This window comes from Numida meleagris, chromosome 23 (assembly GCF_002078875.1).
Source record: "Numida meleagris isolate 19003 breed g44 Domestic line chromosome 23, NumMel1.0, whole genome shotgun sequence".
Lineage (NCBI taxonomy): Eukaryota > Metazoa > Chordata > Aves > Galliformes > Numididae > Numida > Numida meleagris.
The window spans coordinates 757,387-777,418 of NC_034431.1; the positions used below are offsets into that span (position 1 = coordinate 757,387).

General features: G+C 49.9%; 1 long non-coding RNA gene across 1 annotated transcript; it reads right to left on the reverse strand.

Annotated features, from left to right (window-relative positions):
- Positions 425–11,354, reverse strand: LOC110387770. Its single transcript, XR_002432719.1, has 3 exons — positions 11,311–11,354; positions 11,031–11,123; positions 425–1,753 (listed from the first exon to the last, which is right to left on the reverse strand). It is a non-coding gene; the product is annotated as an uncharacterized LOC110387770 (long non-coding RNA).

A 20,032-nucleotide genomic window follows, 5' to 3' on the forward strand; every position in this document is an offset into this window, starting at 1 on the left:
GGCGTTTCCCAGTGCCCCAAAGCACAGCGTGGCAGTTTTCAATGACCATAAAACAGCAGAGCTGCTGAAAATCCTCCTAACCTGCTATCGACATTCCACAGCGCATTTCCCCTCTGACCCCACCAGCATCAAAATGGGCCCCCCCAGGACCACCAACCACCCCCGCCCAGCCCTTGCTCCTGCACCAGCTCTGCCACATTAAGCTGCCGGAATAACTTCATTGCACGGGTCGCTTCACCTCCTCTCTGTACCTGCAACTAAGCCCATCTCCCACTATTCCCTTTGATGACTTCTCTTCAGCTGCTGCAGAGGAGAAATGCTCGTATCAGCAAACAGATGGCGGCTGAGGCATGTAGCATAAAATATATTTATCAAGGCAAACAGCTGTAGCCCATTTCATCCCGAAGATTTCTATTAAAAGTTCTCTGGAGCTACAAGCTGCTCCGACTTGCAGCCGGAATAAAGCCGAGGGGACAAATGGCTTTTGCAGAGCGTTTCTTTCCCTCCCTTTGCTCTTTTCTTCACAGCCTGAAGAAAACCTGACCCTGGCTTGGGGGAGCCTGGGCAACGTGAGCGGCTCTGGGTGGCTGGGATGGGAAAGCTGGGAGCGCTGTGCCTGGGGCCGGGCCTGCAGGCTGCATGGGTTTTGGATCCAGCGATGCTTCTGCTCAAGCCTGGGTCACTCCCAGCCCCCAAAGGTGATTTTCTGCTCCTTCTATTTCACTGTTGTCTCTGCTTTCATTCTTAAGTGACCTTAGTGACACGTTTACAAAAATGAGGCACGTTTGGAGGAAATGGAACGTTTTTCCTCAGCTCGAAGTAGATTTTTTTGGGGCAGACATTACTTTCACAGTGTTGTAAAAATCCCGGCTTCTGCTGCTGCAACATTGACAAAACCATGAAATCCTCCTGGAATGGAAATTTCCATATTTCGTATGAAATGCTCCATCTCAGCGCTCAGCTGACGTGTTGGCTCCCAAGACATCGCAAAGAGAGGCTCCCACTTTCACAGCTGCCAGAGCCCGCATGGCCGTGGGAAGCCAGGGCAGAAAACATGGTGGGAGCAGAGGTGGACTCAATGCTGAGCCATGGAGAAAGGCAAAACCACAGAACCCATTTCCCTCTGTGATATATCTCTTTATATCACCTGCTGCTATCCCCAGTTGCCCCTTTCCTATCTATCTGTAAGGCATCCCATCTCCGTGAGGAGCTGCAGATGGAGATGTACACTGCAGCCATCTCCCACCCAGTGGCATTTCGGCTTATCCAAAATGGCCCTAGCGAGCCAAACCATCACTCTTTTCTTCTCCTCTCTCTCTCAGAAGACCTTTTTTCTTTCTTCTCTTTTCTGTGTGCGCACAGGATCGCAAACAGCATATGCGCAGTATAAAATATTCCTGGCAGTCCCTCCTTTTTAATTGCACGCTGCTTCCCCAGCCAACAGCTACACGTTGCCTCCCAAATTCAGCTTGCTATTTTGAGTCGAGCGAGCAGTGGGATGAGAAGCTTGCCCTAAAAATGTGCTCAGTGAAGTCAGGATGCCATATGTGCGTGGAGGTGCCGAGAGCTTGTTGCCTGCCCACGGAACTGGGAAACCACGTGGGAGGGGGCAGTGGGAATAGTGGGGGCCAGAGGCTTGCCTGGCTCCTGGGGAGTCTGCGTGACTCTGGGTTATCTCATTCCTTCTCCTTAAGGCTTAGGTCCTTGAAGGATGCAATGCAGTGGGTTGATGCAAAGCTGGTTGGTGATGGTCCTGGAAGATGCAAGCGGAACTGTGATGAGGAGGCAAAGGGATTGGGAACAGCATGCATTTTTGGTGTGTATTTGAGTCTTGGGGTTCATTATTTGAGAAGTGAACTTGATGAAACTTATGGGTCCCTTCCACTTTGGGATATTCTAGGATTCTATGATTATTGCAGCCCAATATTACTGGAACCCAATGGTGCCCAATTATTGCAACCCTGAGGTACTCTTTCAACCCAGTACATGTTACTTTTGCAACCAAAGGTGATATTTTTATTGCAATACTGTTGCAACTCAGTGATACCCAGATACTGCAACACTGAAATTCTTTCTGCAGGCTGCATGAGCTTGGCTACCAGCAAAACAAACTGATGTTGGAATAATTCACCTTTGTACTAGATGTTGAGTTCGCTGAACACTGGTCGTTGCTTTGCAGCCCTCCTAGAGGCAACATGTATGTAATTCTGCCAAAAGAGCATGGGACTTAGCGAGTGGATTCAGAGGATGCTGGGTGCACTGAATGTTTGTCCTTCTTGCTTCAGGCATCCCCCCAGTTTCATGGTTTGCAAAGCCCTAGGGAGGACCCTGAGCTGTTGTGCATCTCCTGAGTTTTGGCACATGGAAAGGGGAGCAGAGAATCACATCTCACCTCCAAAGCAGAGACATGAAGGGAGGGAGAGCAGAGAGATAAAAGCCATGAAGTGGCAGCAGGAGGCAGGGAGAAGAAAGATACCAGGAGAACAAGCCAGCTCCCAAAATATCCCTTGTTGTGCTGCACTGAAGACCAAAATCTTGCACTTGGAAGGCTTTTCCAACGGGAGAGCCTGTGAGCTTTGCTCCAACCACTGCCTTGGGGTCCTCAGTTGGTTGGCTTTGAAATAGCAAACCTATTCCCAGGGCTTGGGGGAACTTGTTTTTGAAAAGAGTTTGTAGGAAACCCATTGCTAAGTCTGAGGCAAATTAGGTGAGCAGCTTTTGGGTTGAAAAGTGAGAAGAACGGAGAGTCGAAGTGCTTCACCTCTGTGTTTTTCCAAAAGAAATGTTTGGACTTCTCATTGCAAACGCAGCTTTTACATGGAGATGCGTCCAGGTGGAACAGAAAAAGGGCTAGAAGCTCAGTGCACAGTGTTTGCCAGCCCTTGCTGCATCTCAACCCAGGGTTTTGGGGCATGTTGTGTGAGGCACTTCAGTCTGTACAAAAGAGGCTTGTTTTCATCTTTCCGACTCATTGAGTAGAGAGGGGGGAAACAGCAGAAAAATACAGAATTAACTCTAAAAACAATCTTCTTCTAAAAATAATCTAAAAATAAACTCTAAAATAATCTTCCAGGTGAAAATTTCCCAGAGCCTGGCTTGTCTCTAGGAAACATTTCAGCATTGCTAACCAAAATAACCCATAAACCTCCATTTTTTTATCCAAATCTGGTGGTATCAAATGCATCCTGGCCTGCAGCAATGGGAGTCCCTTTCTCATGGCGTTAAACCTTTACCCATTGCTTCTCCTGGACTTCATCCTGCCAACACCAGCACTGGAAGGCCTTGGTTTCCATCCTAGCAGCACCTTCCCCCATCACAACCCATTCTACTCGTGCATGAATGCCTGGAAGCTGTGTGCAGTGGATACCCACCAACTAAGTCCTGGATTTCTTCAAGCAGCTTTGGTAGATGGAGCTGAAAGCATTCGCTTTGCAGCCATCAGCCCAAAGCTTCCCAACACTGCTCCTGTCCAGAGCTGTGAAGGCTCCTGCCATCCCCCTGCCTCCTGGGTGCTCCCCACATTGCCCTTTCATTAATTACAGAGCAGAGATTGCCAGACACTGATTTTGGGATCCCTCAGCTCTGATTTTCCCCGTTCACCTTTTTTCTTGAGTTGTTTCAGACCTGCAAGCCCTGTACACACAGAGGACAGCCCCCACGTCTCCGCTCCCTGCCTAGATGAGCTTTTCACCATCCCACACACACTCCTGACCTCATGCAGCAGCTCTCTGAGTGAGGACCTACCTGCCTGCTTCACTTAGTCCCAATGGGTTGCAAGTACCAGGGTGGGAAGGGGAGCAATAAATCCCAAATTTCCCAAGTGACATCCCCGTATTGACCCAACCACTTAGAAAAATGATAGCAATTTCTTCAGTGAGGCAACAGCCGCCAGAGCCCCTGATTTGGAGAGATGCCGGCATCTCTTGGGAGCACCCCTTCTGCTTCCTGCCTTCCAGCATCAGCCAGCAGAACAGGTGGGATGCAGCACTGGTGGATGGCACATAGGGGTGTAGGTCAGGGTGCAATCCAGCCCTAAACTGGGACCCTGAGCACTCTGGGCCGGCACCACGCAACAGAAGTAAAGAGGTGTTTGTGCAACAGAGCCCAGGATTTGGGAACAAGATTAAAGGCAACAGGCTTGGAAGAGAAGCAAAATTAAAACATAAAAACTCAGATTTCATTGCCAGAAGGAAACCGGCAGACATCATCTTCTGAAGTTGTTAAAAGAAGAGCCATCATTACAGCGTGCTGCTGGACCCACAGCAAACTTGGCAGGGTCTTTAATTTGCCTTGAACACTGCAATCCTCTTTTACTACAGGAGGAAAAGCCCTGGCTGGCACATGCTGACTGCTTCCTGTCTGCAGCAGGCTGGATGGCTGCTCATTTCCCAGAGCAGAGGTGAGCAATAATTTTATATGGACTCCCAGGTTTTATAGGGACCTGCAGCGCTACTGCCTCTCACACCCAATGGGAGCGACAGCTTCTTGGCCAGAAACCACTGCAGGGGCTGCATCTGGGGCCCAGCACTTTGTGTCCACTTCAAGCCCTTCCTCCTGACAGCCACCGTGGATTCATCCACCATGAATTCGTCCAACACTGAGGTCCTTCTTGCCTTTCCCTGCCCAGTGTTCCTTACTATAAAGCTGCTGCCTGCTGTTACAGCTCCTTTTTTCTTCCTTTTTTATAAAAAAAAATCTTCTGGCTTCTCAGGTGATTTTCTCCAGCAGCTGCAATTTTGCAAGTCGTTCCTTTGCCTCCTCAGGTTTCCATCATGAGCCCCATCCCACCCCAGGATACACCTCAACAATGCGCCCAGAGCCCTTCCGCAGCATCACTCCTTCCCAGGGACTAAATGCTAAAACCCATTTCCCTCCTCTCTCCCTTTCCCTGCACACAAGGCGCTCACAAAGCAGCCACCCCTTCCTCAAGCAGCCGTGTCGGGGCTGAAGGGATTAGCAGGGTGTTCAGCCAGTGTCCGCGCCTCGCAGCGCCGTGCGTTCCCTTTATCTCAGGGAAGCAGGCGCCTTGGCCGCCAGCCCTGCAGGGATTTATCAGGGTGCCCTGGAGCTGCCTCTTGCTCTCGTGCCGGCTCCTTCATCCCCACCCTCTCAGAAAGGGATGGGAAAATGCAAATGGTTCCTATGAGAGTTCGGGCTTGGAGATGTACACATGCCTGCTTGACCTTGGTGCCACGCTATGGGGATGGGGAAGACCCCTAAATACTCACTCAAATACTCTGCACCCAGCTGTCAGCCAGGACACATAGCTCCTACCCCATATCCTACCTGTGCCATGCATCACCTGCACCATCCTATGCCTTACCCTGTGCATGAGATCCCCTTTTGATGACATCCACTGCCAGCTTTCTCCTGGTTTGTGGCATTCCTGCCACCTGCAGGCACTGCAGCTCTCCCCCTTCTCTGCTATTGCATCTGGAGGAATTGGGGAAAACCAGCCCTGGTTAAGGCTCTTTGGCCATTTTTGCCACTTGTGCAGCCCTCTTGTTTTCGGGAGCATGTCCTGGGGAGCCCTGTTATTCCCATTTTACAGATGGGAAAACGGTAAGCAGAGAGCAGGATGGTCAGAAGTTCCTATTTGTAGCTGCTTGGCTGCATCAAGAGCCCTGCTTTCCAGCAAGAACAGGCTGCTCTGAGTGCACAGCAAATCACGTCCCTGTGAACACTCCCTGAGAAGCATTCAAAATCACTCGCTGCTTTTAAAGATCATGTCCCGTGACATGGCTGCAACCACCTGGAAATTACGCTGCATTGCCTCATGCAGTGACCCCACCTCTTAACCTGACCTTGGAGCCAGCGCTCACCAGGGGATCCCTGCACGCCTTGCTAAGGAGAGCAGCACCATTCACTCCGGTTTACAAATAGGGAAACAGAGGCACGGTGTGAATTCATGTCACATGGGCTGACTCCTCTCTGGGTCAGGCTGGGATGTTGCCCTGAGGCACAGGGCAGGTGGACGGCTGCCCCAAAAGCTCACAGCTGGGAGGATGAAGCAGACATCCCACTCGAGCCCTCCTACAAGAGAATACCAAACCCAGCTGCCCCTACTGCTTTTATCCCCTTCCTCTCCACGTGGGAAGATGCCTTCTTGGCAGGGAAAGAAAAGACTGAGAGTTGCAGGGTGCAATACAGGTACAGTATTCACAGCCGGTTGCTCCGCAATGGGATTCTTTTACTGAGAGCTGCTTTCCCTGCTCTGGCTCTGATTAGCAGATGCAAACCTTGCCCTGCAGCTCCCACGAGCTGAGCAACCCTGCACCCATCCACCCCACGGTCCATGAATCCCCTCGGCCCAGAAACCTCCCCCAGTGGTGCTGGGTGCAGCGCTGGCAGGTGGAATTCATGCTGGGAGAGCAGATGCACAGTTAAACAAACCAGCCGCTCAGGAAGGGAAAACAATGACTTAGTACTTTCTAATTACCGTCCCAAGTAAAGCAATTACTCCTCATTCACACGTGATTGCTAAGAATAGCTTAAAATGAATAAGCATTTTTTAGGATGCTACTTAGTAAATTTTCATTAACCAACAAAGTAAGAGATTTATACTCTAGCACAGCCCCCATAAATACAGAAAAGACATTACTCAGTAAATGAGTGAATCAGTACTGTGCTTAATTGCTAGAAATTATTATCAGGTTACTACAATTACTATAAATTACCAACAGGATGAACCCTTTTACCATTTTTCTAAAAAAAGAGAAAAAATATTGATACGCTTTGTGATGTTACAAATAATCTGGGGGACAGTTCTGCAGGGGAGTTCATGCAGAAGAAAGGAGAGGGGCAGTGCAGGGAGCTCCGCAGTGCACGCAGCTCTAGGGCCAGGCTGGGACAGTTTGGTGCAGAAGTGAAGTTCCACCTCCTGCACAGCCCTTGGGCTTTCTGCTTGCCACCTGCAGCCAGGGTACAGGGGAAAACTCCATACTGGAGAATTGTTAGCGTACCTGAGCAGCAGGAGGAGGATTTGGGCAGCTCTCACTGTGCTGGTCCTTGGGGTGGCCATGCCATCGGTGTCAGCCCATCTCCTGCATCACCAGGGTTTGGGGAGAGGGAAAAAAGGATCAAAAGAACCCCACCATAGAACGATGGGGCTGGAAGGGACCTTAAAATCATCCAGTTTCATCCTCCCTGCTGTGGGCTGGTTGCCACCCACCAGATCAGGTTGTCCAACCTGGCCTGGAGCACCTCCAGGGGTGGGGAAGGTGTTATGCAGGGTCCTGAGTGCCTGTAGGCATGTCTTCAGGTCTACACACCTCAAACCTGTCTGCTTACTCCAGCTGGATCTGTGGGTCTAATAAAAGGTTTTATCTGGCCCTATAAAGCCTCTCCTCTCACAGCCTCAGACCCGGCACAGCTGCAGCCTTGCTGGAGCAGACATGGCCGGGTATTTCACTTTGGGCAACACTTGTACAAAATTGGGTGCTATCAATCCGCTTCCTCTTGTGTGAAGCGAGGATAATGAGCAGGACGTGTGAAGTCTTGATCAGCTGCTGCTGGTGCAGCATGCCAGTGTTTTCAGATGAAAAGCGATGAGGGAAAAAAAGCAGTTATTAGAGCAGAAGCGCATTAGAAAGAAAAAAAAAATCTGAATTTCCATTACGCCCCTGGAGCTCGACATCTCTGCAAGCCGTGGTATTTCTATTATTGCTCCTCTTATTATTACATATTTGGATTTCAAGTGCCCCACACACAAGTGCTCAGGTCCCACAGCTGGGCAGGAAGGGTCACCCCCCAGGGACACTGGTTTGGGTCTCGTGGGCATCTCAGAGCCCACAAGCTGCAGCTGTGGGCAATGGCTTTGTGCAGCACTGCTGGCAGCTGCCCATCACTGATGGAGAGACACTTGTGCATGGGATGGGAGACACCCTGCAGGTGTTTATCCCTTCACACTCCATAATGAAAGGAGGTGCAAGAATACCCTGTAGTTCTGCCCATGCTCTTTGTGAGCTCAGAGCATTTGTGGCACTGTGGTGTCAGCTCTGCACATCGCTATGGGACGGAGAAATGCATTGCCCTTAGAGAAAAGGAGCTGTGCTCCTCCTCCTTGGGTTTCTCCCTCTTTCTTCCCCTGTCCTTCGCCTTCCTGTAAGCATTCAGGCCAGGGTCCCGCTCCTTCCATCATGTAAATGCAAAGGCCAGGAGCAGCTGTTAAATGGAAATATCAGGAAACCTGCAGGCACGAGGATCTGCCTGCTTGGATCTCAACACTCATGGACCCAAAATGGGCTGAAAGGATGCAGAAAGAGCAGGAGGAGCAAAGGGGACGGGGGGAAAAAAAAAAATCAAGACATCGCAGATGAGAAAGGGATTTAAAGAGCCAGGCCCCAAATCCCCTTGATGCATCAAACTGTGTGAGGCTTAAATCTGCACTGCCCTGTTGGTAAATCCTCACCCATGCCAACACTGCACTGCTCCTGCCTTGTTGGAAGGGCAGACAGTGGCTCCGCAAAGCAAATGCTGGCTGGGCTGCAGGTCCATCCCCACTGACACCGCTTGATCCTTGCAGTCTGCTTCACCCCAGGGTTTGTGTGTGCAGCTCTAGGATGAGACCAGGCTGAAGATAAGAGCAGGGCAGATAGGGCACCAAAGCAGCTCTCTCCCCAGTTTCTAAACATGAGTCAGCAGGATCCCTGTTTTCAAAGCTGGCTGCTCTGAAAGAGGCATTTGCATTTCAGAGAGATCCTGCTTTGCTCTCCCACTGACAGTGTTTAGCTTTTGTTTAAAAGCAGGGCTCCTCCGCTGCATTGCAAAAGGGGCCGAACGGAGGAGACAAGAGGTAGGAGCCTCTGGGTTTGATCATTTCTTCCTTCATCTCTGCCAGCAGAGCCCCTTGCCAAGAGGAACCTCTTTAAAAATCCAATGCTCATCACAAAACAGTGAAGCAGGGGACATGGCTGCCATAGGCACATGCACCCAACACGTGTGCACACACTGAGGCTCTCACACACAAAAGTGCTTGGGAGAATTCATCCCCCTGGGTTGGGCAGCTCCTTCACCCTATGGGTTTATCACCCCCAATGGCTTGTCCTAATGCCAGAGAGCTCAAAAATGGAGCATCTGGAGGGACATTGCTTGTAAATCTCTCCTGCTTTTAAGTAGGAAGTTGTTCTGCAGCAGTGGGCTAAAATGCATCATCTTCCTATGCTGGACACGCATCCTAAGATGTCCTGGGTCCCATGCTGTGACTGATAGCAGCCCCACTCACATTGCAAGGTTTACATGTTTATCCCCTGCTGCAAGTTGCTCATTCTCTCCACTGTGCCCAGCTTGCTACATGGCCTCCCAGAATGCTGCACATGGAGGACAGCAGCTCATGCACTGATGATGCTCTAATGAAGGCACATAACGGCATGAGCTTGGTTGATAGCCTTATTAATCATGGCACAAGGAATGATATCATGAGGAATACATACCAACAAGCATGCAAAAACCAAAAGACACATTAACCCGAGCTTCATCACCTTTTGTACCCACAGTACCAAACCTTGACACCACCCATCAAACCAATCCCATGAGTTTTCGACACATTGCTCTTGACTCACAAATTAGAAATAATTCCCTGAGGTAGCTGTCGCATTGCTTGGTGCTGAGATTGGCTGCAGTACAATTGTACCACGGGATCCACAGTCCAGTTCCCCCTGTAAGCCTTCTCTGTACGAGTGACTCGGCTTTAGCTAACGCCCCCAGGTCCTACAAATCCTGTAGGAGGGAGACTTCCAAAGATCCTTTAATTACAGGCTTTCCCATCTGCAAAATGCACTTCCTCAAGAGTCTGAACAAGTAGAAATAAACTTGCTTAGTGTCTGCATCCTCTTATTTATGAACACGGGTGAAGAGATACTCCACATTCAGTACAATCCCCAGCAGCCTATTCATTTCTTCTTCAGACACGTTCTCCAGGTGGGAAACATGAGCAGCTAGTGTGGGGCTGCAGCTGTGGCATGGTTCAGTGAGGCTCAGAACTGCCTGCTGCAGGTCTGCCCAAGGGGGAGCAGGAGGCAGGCTAGGGTTCTTCCAGTCATTATATTTACATGATTCCTCAGCCCTACAGCAGGAGTAGATGCCCAACTTCTCCAGCTTCTTGGCCTGCAGAGCTGCTGAGCTGGGTTCCTGGGGCTCTCAGCAGTGCTATGGGCCAGGCCCCGATGGCAGCAGCCAGGCTGCCCCGCTGCGGCCTACTGCCTCCCACCTCCACCGTGCCCACGACACAGCAGCAGCTGCCCGTAGCAATATGTCCCGTGCCTCCTCATTTTCCACCTGTTTGTCCAGACTGTCTTTCAATTTATCAATAAACTGCATTAAAGGTTCACCCTGGCCCCGCTTTATGCTAGTAAACGGACGTTGGGGCTTTCCCCCATCAGGGACCTTTAGAAAGGCGCCAAGGCCTAAGTCTTGGATTGGTCCAGAGTCGCTATCGCCTTTTGTTGTGCAGATTCTCTCCAAAAGCCCATCCACATCGTGTATTGAGTACTTGTCAAAATCAATTGTGCCAAAGTCTTGCAATCAAGAGAACAAAGAGTGTAACTTCTCATAACAGAGCCCAACATATTACTAGTACAAGGGGAGCCGAGCCCGGCGCTTTCCGGCCATTTGCTGCGGCGTCCAACACGGGAGGAACGGGGCCTCTATCCGCACGGTGAATTCCAGGTGTTTTTTAAACAACTCAAAAACCAATCTCCAGGGCCCCAGAAGGTTTTAGCCACAGGGCCAGAGCACGTAGTTGTGCCCCACAACTGACAGCTTTGGGCACTGGCATACTCTGCAAGGGCAGCCCCAAAACCAAACGTGGCTGCTCTGCTCCAGCATCTTTTTTACCTCCTCTGCACTCATCGTATTGCTGTAAATACATCCTGTCAGCTCTTAAATAACTAGAATTGATTCAAAGCATTCAAATAATCCTACCTGTGTTGTCTTCTTTTTAAAAGAAGAAAAATTAGAACCAGTAAAGAGACCAACCGGTGAATAAGTAAATACAAAAAAAGAGTACTTAACTGATTTTCTTTCACACTTACTGGTTTCTCCGTATCTGCCTGCTGAGAGGCATAGCAGAGTCCCCACATACTGCTGCCCACAGTTTGAGTTTGCTGGGTTTTGTCTGCAGTTCCCTGGGTAGAATGAGAGAAACAGAAGGGAAGTCCGTGCCATGTTATGTGTTGGTATGTGTAACACTATAGTGCAATGGAAAACACAGCAACAATAGTGGGGTGACAAAGTCCTAGACTACAGCAAGTGAGGATATGCTCAAATGCAGCAGCCATAGACACAGAAACAAAGGAAAAAGAACCTGCTTACCCTCGGAAGACCTCAGGTAGGTAGGGATCTTCAGCAAGATCCCCTCACCTCCACTGCCAACCCTTAAATGAGGGCTGGGAAGGGGTGGATCCCAGCTCCAGCCCTTCTGATCACTCAGGTACATTGCATGCACCTGAGCTCCCCTGAACTGGCCCTGCCTTCCCACCAGGTGCTCCATCACTGCTTCAGGCCCTGACTTAGCATCTCTGCTACAGTATGGCATGGCATGGTATAGCGCATGGTGCCACCAGGGCAGTTGTGCTCCCCTGGGGATGAGAGTAAAATTGACATTTGCAAGTCGGCATTTTTGCCAATTTTGCAAAAACTCGTTTGCAAAGGCTGAATCTCTCATCATCTCTCAGCTCAGCCCATGACCCCAGGGCTGGCATCATGCCTTGCGGCTGCATCAGGAAGACAAAGCCTGAACATTATAAAATCCAGACGCCAACGTATTATTAACAGCAATATATTATGGAGGCACAGGAGAGGCATGCAGTATTTATAGACCTTAGTAACCCTCAGATCCAGGTGGCACGTTTTGACTCCATACTGCTCTCAGTGCTAGATTTTGTTTCTGCCTGAGGATTATTTTGGAAAGAGTTATTACCATCTCTGATTTATCACTCTGCACTAGGGGGAACTCTTCCTTTCTGCCAAGACAATTAGCGCGGCGTCTCAGAGAGCCACTTCATGGAGCTGCAGCCTCCACTCTGCTGCTGATTGCAGACAGCCAGGTGAGGTGCTTCACTGAGAGGATGGATGGCGAGGCACTGAGCTCCGTCCCTGCCTTACATGCCGGTGGCATCGTCTTCTGTATTAAACAGGCAACTGAAATCCTCTTAGTTACTGGAACAATAGCCTGTGAATTGTTTTGGTGAAGATTTCTTCACTCTTCTGGGAAGTTTCAACTTCTTTTCTCCCTCTGGTTGCTGTTAGGAAAGGCAGGCTCCTGTGCAAGCAGATGCCTTTTTTTGGCTGCTCTGCTGTGTTTTACTCTCCTCCAAAAGAGCTACAGCAGACATTGCCCACCGCGTCCTCCCAGGCTGATGCAGGCTATCTAGAATATCATCAGAATAAAGTCAGTTAAGGACAGGATTAGTCTAAGAGGAGGTTAATATGATTGTGACACCAAGACATTCATGCACAAGTCTTTCCCTTCCACCCTTAACTGTCCAAGCTTGTTTTCCTGAGGTCCATCAGAAACAAGCTGCTTGCTAATGCTTCTGAGGGCACAATACGAAAGAAAGAAGAAAAAGACCCCAGAAAAGCAGTTTCTTCACCCAGCTGCCCTTGTGCCAAAATTGCTCCATCCCTGCTACCTGCTGGTTGATAACCACCTGGGAAATCAGGGTTTCTGCTCTGTGCAAACCAAATTTTCCCCTCTCTGCTCTTAATTTGCGTTGCTTTCTGCCTTTCCTCTCCACCAGTTTCAAAGGGATCCAAAACCCATCACTCTGGGGTTGGGCAGAGATGGCAAGCAACAGCAGCATCGTCTGAAGCCATGGTTTTGGGTGGCACATGTGGAGCTGTGCCCTGAGTGAATAGGGCTGGAAATCTCAACCCCTTGCCAAAAGCTGAGTGTTGGCTTTTACTGTTTGAGCAATTTTGCCCCACGGTTGCCTGGAGACAGGGAACTGATGGCCAGGAGTGCTCTTTCAGCTTTGTGTCCCTATGGCCCTCGTGCAGTGATTGCGGTGTGAGCGTCTCCCCTCTCCTGGCTGCTTCACCGAGCACTTTGGTGTGGCCGACAGCACTTTGGGGTGGCTGAGCAGGGCGTATTCGTGACTGCCGACAGCACTTATTGTTTCCTCTTCCTGCAAGAGGATGGCTGAAATAGCAACAAAAAACAAGGAGTGTCTGGAGGTCGAGAGCAGCTCAGTGTTCAGAGAACTATTGCTGAAGTTGTTGCATGGATAATGAGCCCACCTGAAAGTATGAATAAACCCTGATTTATATAAAATCTCAAGAACAGCTAGAAGTGGAGTGGAGGGGGTGTGCATGTAGATTTCTGTCTATTTTTATTGTTTCCAGTATGATTTTCTAAGCTTGCTGTGGTGAGAACTGCACCTCGAGCCAGGGGCACTGGTTGCCTCCTCCAGCTGTGCACATCTGGAAGTCCCACTGCGCACCAACTGCTTTCTGCTGCTGCTCAGGTGGGTACCATGGCACTCAGTCCCATCACAGTGGATACTGTACAAGCAATTAAAGCAGAAGGACAGTGCCAAAATGCCAAAGACCTCAAACAAGCAGCACAAGCAGTGCTGTGCCTGGGAGATGTCACTCCTCAGTCAGGAGATGCCTGTACCTGTTTTGGGAGAAGGTGACATCAGAACCACAACACTTTTAACAGTCCAGAAAAATTGGAAATAATCCCACTCTTGCCTTTAGCAGCTCTGTGTTTAAAGAACTGTATATATTTTTATATACATATTGGTTTTAAATTGCCTCATTTTACCCAAAAAGCTGAGAGCATTGGCTTGATAACCCAAAAGCTCAGGTCTGCATGCCTAATTTTGGCAGAGCAGATTCCCAAGTTTTGGTGATCCTTTGTGTTTTTTGCATGGACACCCAAAGCGAGCCCAGCTCCTGGGTGAGGGGCTGTTCCCTGCAAGCTGAACGCAGAAAAGGTTTCATGAAGGGAGATGAGCCTTAAGGAAATTGTGCTGGGAAGTGCAGAGGCTGAGGGAACCTCTTTACAAACACGTGCATTAATGTCAGTGCCGTAACGAAGAGCATTCATCCTGTTTCTGTGCTTGGGTTCGTGGCTGGGTGAGAGCTGCTCACGGAGAGCAAACTGCAAAAATAAACTTGGCAGCATCTCTTCTGAAAGCTGTGGAGGATTAGTTTCTTTGGAAAAACCAGTCCTGCTCTTTCCACACGTCACTTCTCCTTTGATTCTATGGGCTCAAAGCGGGGCTGGTTTTGCCCTCCTGTCCCCTCAGCTCCCCCAGCTTGGCCATGCATTCAGGGCATGGACACTAGGATTCGGGGGCAGGCCCCTGCCACCTCCATGCACTGCCCCGGTGAGAAAAGAGCAACAAAACCCATCAAACTCCACTTGCACATTGCCTGAAGCCTCAATTCCTTCATCACCACTGTCTCCCTGGGAGCCATGTAATCCGGCTGAGCGCGTCACCTCTCGGGGGACAGACTCACCCTCTCCAAGACCTTTAGTGCCAAGTGGCACCGTTATCCAATTTCCTCCTAATTGCACTAACAAGGATGAATTAGGACTTTCATCAACGGGGGCGAGTGATCGGTTTGGAGTCAGCCATGGGCGACGGAGCCAGAGATTAAACAAAACTATCATGTTAATGTCTAATAATACAACAGCAAGTGGAAATTAAGCACAAGACAAATATGCTGTGCCGGCGACATTGGAGAGTTTGTTCTTTAAACACGACGTTATTTTAAAGGCAATGCTATTATTAGGGCCATCTAACTTAATTTCGAAGGCATAATAGAAAAGTAAATGTGCCGCAGTTGCACTTTATGTGCAATTTCGAAAACAAACCCAAACTGGGGGAGAATGCTGCGTGCTACTGAAATAGCCACTCCAGCTAAATTCCTCTTTGATATACGTTAATTACCTCCAGCAGGGGAGGGACCGCTTTGCTCGGAGCTGCGCTCTGTGCAGACGAAGCCCTGAGAGCAGCCCTAGCTCCTTGGTGGGGCGAACTGATGCAAAACCCCAAGGGATATTTTAACTCCTGGTGCGCCGTCACCTTGATGGGATGCAAGAGGACTCCTTCCTTGCTGTTGGTGCACGTTTATTGTCTGACAACTGCGTTGCTGATGGTTTTCTTACAGGTTTACCTTTCAGATCTTCCCCTTTTATTGCTTTCCTGCTTTGTCTGTGGGGAAGATATTTCCATCTGGGTGATGGGTTTGTCCCCAACACTGTGGCCGAGCAAAGTGCTCCTATTGCATGCTGGCACAAGCAGTGGGAGGCAGTGCTGATAACCTCTTCGCTTGTGCGATGCATTCTCAGGATTGATCTGAGCATGAAGCAATACAATCAAATTCCCCTGTACGTATTTTGTGTTTTTTTTTTTTTTCCAGCGGTGATATCATTTTCCCCTTTATTAAGTTGCATGGAAATTGTGTCTTAGTACTTTAATGTCTTGTTCTGCACTTAAGGGAACGTTTTAGATGAGCAGCGGCATTGAAAGCCCTCTTTCTTTATTAATATCCATCTCCTTCATCCCTTCCTCTGTGACATTACCCTCTGCTTTATGGCTGATGGGGAGTGCAGTGGAGGCTGATGGCCGTGCAGCAGTACTTGTGCTCTTTGGGTTACCCCCCTCTTGCTGTAGGCTCTCTCCCTGAATCCAAGGGCTGTGCACAGCGGTGTGGACATGGCCTCACCGAGGGCTTTTGGCTGGGAGGGCTCAGGCAGGGGTTGCTCCGTGCCTTGAGGAGCTTCCAACAAATCCCATTGGAGCCAGCCTTCCTTAGCACAGCTCACAAGGGCCTCAGAGCCGAAAATAGAAAAGGAGAAAGGCTGCAGAGCGCTTCCCGTCCCATCCTTTATGTCTCATCGACGCTGAAGTGCTCTCTCCCCTGGCCGGTGCATTCAGCGCATATTAAACACAATATGAAATTCCATCTCAGAAAACCCCAGAGATGGCTCTATCGACTGTCCTTTAAATAGAATTAAAATTGACCCGAGGCAGATCTGCAAACCTATTGAATTACCCAGTCCAGCACCGAGCTCGGGCTGGCCTCTCAGGGAAGGAATTGCGTATCCCAGGGGTGAGGATGAGGAGCCCCGCCGGCACAAGGGTGGGAGCCTCTCACCACGGCTTCACACTAATATGTGCCGTGAAGCAGGCAGGGAATAAAACTGTAACCCTGTGCTACAGGTGCATGCGTGAGGATTTGGGTGTAAGTGGGAAGGGTGAGAACGGGCATGGGTTGCACTGGGGCAGGGTGATGACAGGGAGCAGCACACACAGCCTGTCTGTCCCCGTCATTCTCACCTTGAGCACTGCGTGGGCACCGCTCACAGACAGAGGGTGTGGGTCTGGGAGTCCTGTGTGCAGCCAGGGGTTGGACTCGGTGATCCTCACGGGTCCCATCCAGTTGGGGCTGTCCTCCTCCTCAGGTTGTGCTTGGAGCTCCGTGCTGAAATATTTAACGTGGTATGAAGAGCAATAAAAAAATCCACGAGCTCATCTGCTGTGGTTTCCACAAAGCTGTCCCCCCTCCCTGGCCCTGTTGTCAGAAATGGGAAATGTGCTCTTGCTTAGTAATGCTTTTTTGGTTTGTGACTGGCGTGGCTGCGCCGTGTGCCATGCATCCAGCTGCCTATCTATAGGACATCTAATGGGCTCCAGAGGGAGCCTGGCCCGCGGCCCGCGAATCAGCAAACCTGGAGTCTCATCAGCGCTTCAGGCACCAGAGGCATTTTAAAAGACCTTTATCATGAGCAGAATTAGCAGGATCCATCCCTCTGGTACCTGTTAGCTGTTTTATTCAGCCCCCCCTCACCCCTCGCCCCGGACAAAAAATAATATGCATCTATTTTGTTTGAAAAAAACTGTCTTGTGGGCATTTGTGCTATTTGGGGCTGTGCAGTGCCAGGGGACAGCGGGCAGCGTTTCATCAGCTTGGCTGGCTGGTTGAGGCTGGAGAGATATAGGTCGTTTGGCAGGGTGAAAACGAGTCACGGATAGCCTCCCTGTGCTGGTAACCCGCCTTGGTGCTGGCTTGGAGAGCAGTGCCAGCCTGCAAGCTGGTCCAGGGGATGGGATGGACAGCGGGGTTGTGGCGTGGTGGACCGGGTGGCTGGGGGCAGCAGGGAAAGGCAAGGATGTGGATAAGGTATTGGGGCTTGGTAATCCAGCTGGAACGTCTTTCTATCCTAACTCTCTTGGGTGCAAACATTTGCACACAATGTTATCTACTTGGTCTCCAAATGGGAGAAAATGATGGTAGGGCTTGAGCACACAGCCTTGATTTATACCTGTGTGCAAGCCCGGCACAACCCAGCCCCAGCCACAGCTATTATTAGCTGACAGATTTTAAAGAAAAACTATATAAATCTCCCCTTGTGCCATAAATACACTTCTGCCTTGGGAGACCATGAAGAAGCTCATTAAACCACATCCTGAGAGAGAGGCATGTGTCATCTACAGTGACAAGCGATGCAGCCTCCAGTTACCTTGCTGGCCAGGCCTGGGGAGTATTTATTGAACTTAAAGGGGGTTTAATGCTCGCTCAGGGCAGAAGAGGCAAACAAGCTCAATTTTGGCAAGGCAGGGGCCTGGGAAATTGGATTCCTGAGCTTCATTCCCTGGCAAGCAGGGAAACTGAAACTACAGAGGAGAGGAATAAGTGTGAGGGGCTGAATCTGAGGTCTGCTACGAGCTCGCTGGCTAGGTGGGTTGCTTTTCTGCAAGTCAGTTTGGTCCCAGGGCTTTTCTGCAGGTGAATGAAACGGTCAATGAAAAAAAAAGAGAGAGAATAAAAGAGGGGGAAAAAAGAGAATAAAAAGAGAAAAAAAGATAAAAAAGAGAAAAGAAGGGGAAAAAAGAGAAAAAGAATAGGAAAAGAAGAGGAAAAAAAGAGGGAAAAAAAAGGAGGGACAAAAGAGTTTGTCCCCTGGCGTGGGCCCACGGCAGGACCAGTCTCATGGTGCTTTTTTTTTTGCTGGAGGCTTCTGGAGCCAGAGGCCCCTGAGGAATTTCACACCTCTCTGGTGCAATTTGTCTCCTCCTTTTCCTCCTGGGTGGAAGCAACATGAGGAGGAGGAGGTATTCAGCTTGATAACCACAACTAGAGCAACGGATCTGACACTGCTCTTCCAATTCAAAAGGTCCAAAAACCTGCGTGAAGCTTTGTGATCCGCTTTTCCAGCCCCAGTTGGTTTAAACCCTTCCTTTCTGGTTCCCCATACATCCCAGGTGCAGCTATACATCTCCATTAGCATGCAACGCGGAGCAGCAATCTCTGTAGTACAAACCAGTTCTCCAGATTGAGAACTTGCCAAGTGTTGGATAAGCTGTAATAAAGTCTCTTGTTGTAAGAGCACCCCGCTGACACGGGCTCTGATCTGAAAGGAGTGGGAGCAGAATTAAATTCCCTCCGCTGAAGCCTGTCCATTATTCTCGGGCATTGGATTGCAGGAGCTGAGAAAGCCGCTCTGGAAGCAATAAGTGCTCACTACGGAGAGCCCGGAGTGCCGTGTGCGCTTGGCAGGGGAGGAATGGCAGAAAGCAGCTGCAAAACCTCACCCAGCTGCAGGAGGGGAGGGGTTTGGAGGGGAAAGGAACGGACAAAAGTGCTCCAGCAAAAAAGGGCTGAGAGATGTGGAGCGGGGAGGACGCGCTGCACCTTGCCCGCAGCCCCCCCGCATCCAGGTCTGCTGAGCAGCACCAGTCCCGCAGTGCCCGGCCCCAGGCGAGTCACTTCAGGCCACGTTTTTAATATCGTTCGAAGCCCGAAGACTCAGCCAGGTGCCTTGTGGGATTTGCAATAACATCTAAGTGCTGGAAGTCTTTGAAATCCTGTAAAGTGGGTGAGGAATGAGCTGAAGGCAAGGGAGCAGAGCAGCGCAGACCCTGTGAGCGGAGCGCAGGTGTTGCATGGCTTACACAGGAACCAAAAAGCAAAGAGATTGGCCCCACAATTCCTTGGAGTTTCTGTCTTTTCATACAAAAAAAGCCTGAAAAGGAGCTTTTCAGCCTGAAGAATACTTCATTCTCTCCTCCACATCTCGTCCATCAGTCTATCAGCCCCATCTCCCATCCCTGCTGCCCTCCCTCTCTGCTGCCGGCTGAACGCCTTTATTAAGATGCACCCCATATCGATGCCCTTTCCTCTTCCTTCTGTGCCATTCCCCCGGTCTTTGTGCCAGATGCAAACTTTATCAGGGCCGATGTGATGCTTTCTTGCAGGTCATTGATACAAATGCCAAATAGCAGCGATCCAGCACGCACCGTGAGGACTCCCTCCCCCACAGGGGCATTTTGGGACGTGCCACCTGGCCAGCCCCGCATCTCCTGAGTGTACCATGCTGATCTCCTACCAGCCCAATCTTTTAGTCAAGATGTCACACAGGACCCAGGCTGAGTGCATCGTGACAGCGTCACTTTTATCAGCCAAATTTATAACCTCATCAAAAAAACATATCAACGTATTCTGGCAAGATTTATTTTCCATGAATCCCTCTTGATTGGCATCCTTTGTGTTGTTCCCTTTAATTCCTTATTAAACAAGTCCTGTAGCAGACATCCCATTACTTTGCCCAGAGTCACGTCGGGCTGACGGGGCTGTAATTACACAGGTCATCTCGTTTATCCTGCCCATTCATTGGTGTAATGTCCGTTTCCTTTCAGCTTTCTGGATCCCCCCCAGTGCTCGGGGGTTTATTGGAGCTCAGTATCTCAGCCTGACCTGGATCTGGCTGGATGGCATCGCTGTGGATTGGATCATGATGCATCCCATGCGAAAGTCACATTCATCAAAATACAAAGGTACTTCAACTTTCCCCCCAAATCTTACAGGGTTTGAACCAATGTCTTACAAATATTGGTGAAAATTGGCAGAACACAGCTAGAACCAGAAGCACTCTCATCATACATGTACAAACAGCCAAAAATAAGCGCTGTTACTGCTTTGCAATCCCGAGGGCTTTGATGAAAAGCTGTGCTATGTATATGGACGTGCATGTACATGGCTTTCTGTAAATGTGTTTGCTTTTACTGCAAACCTGGCT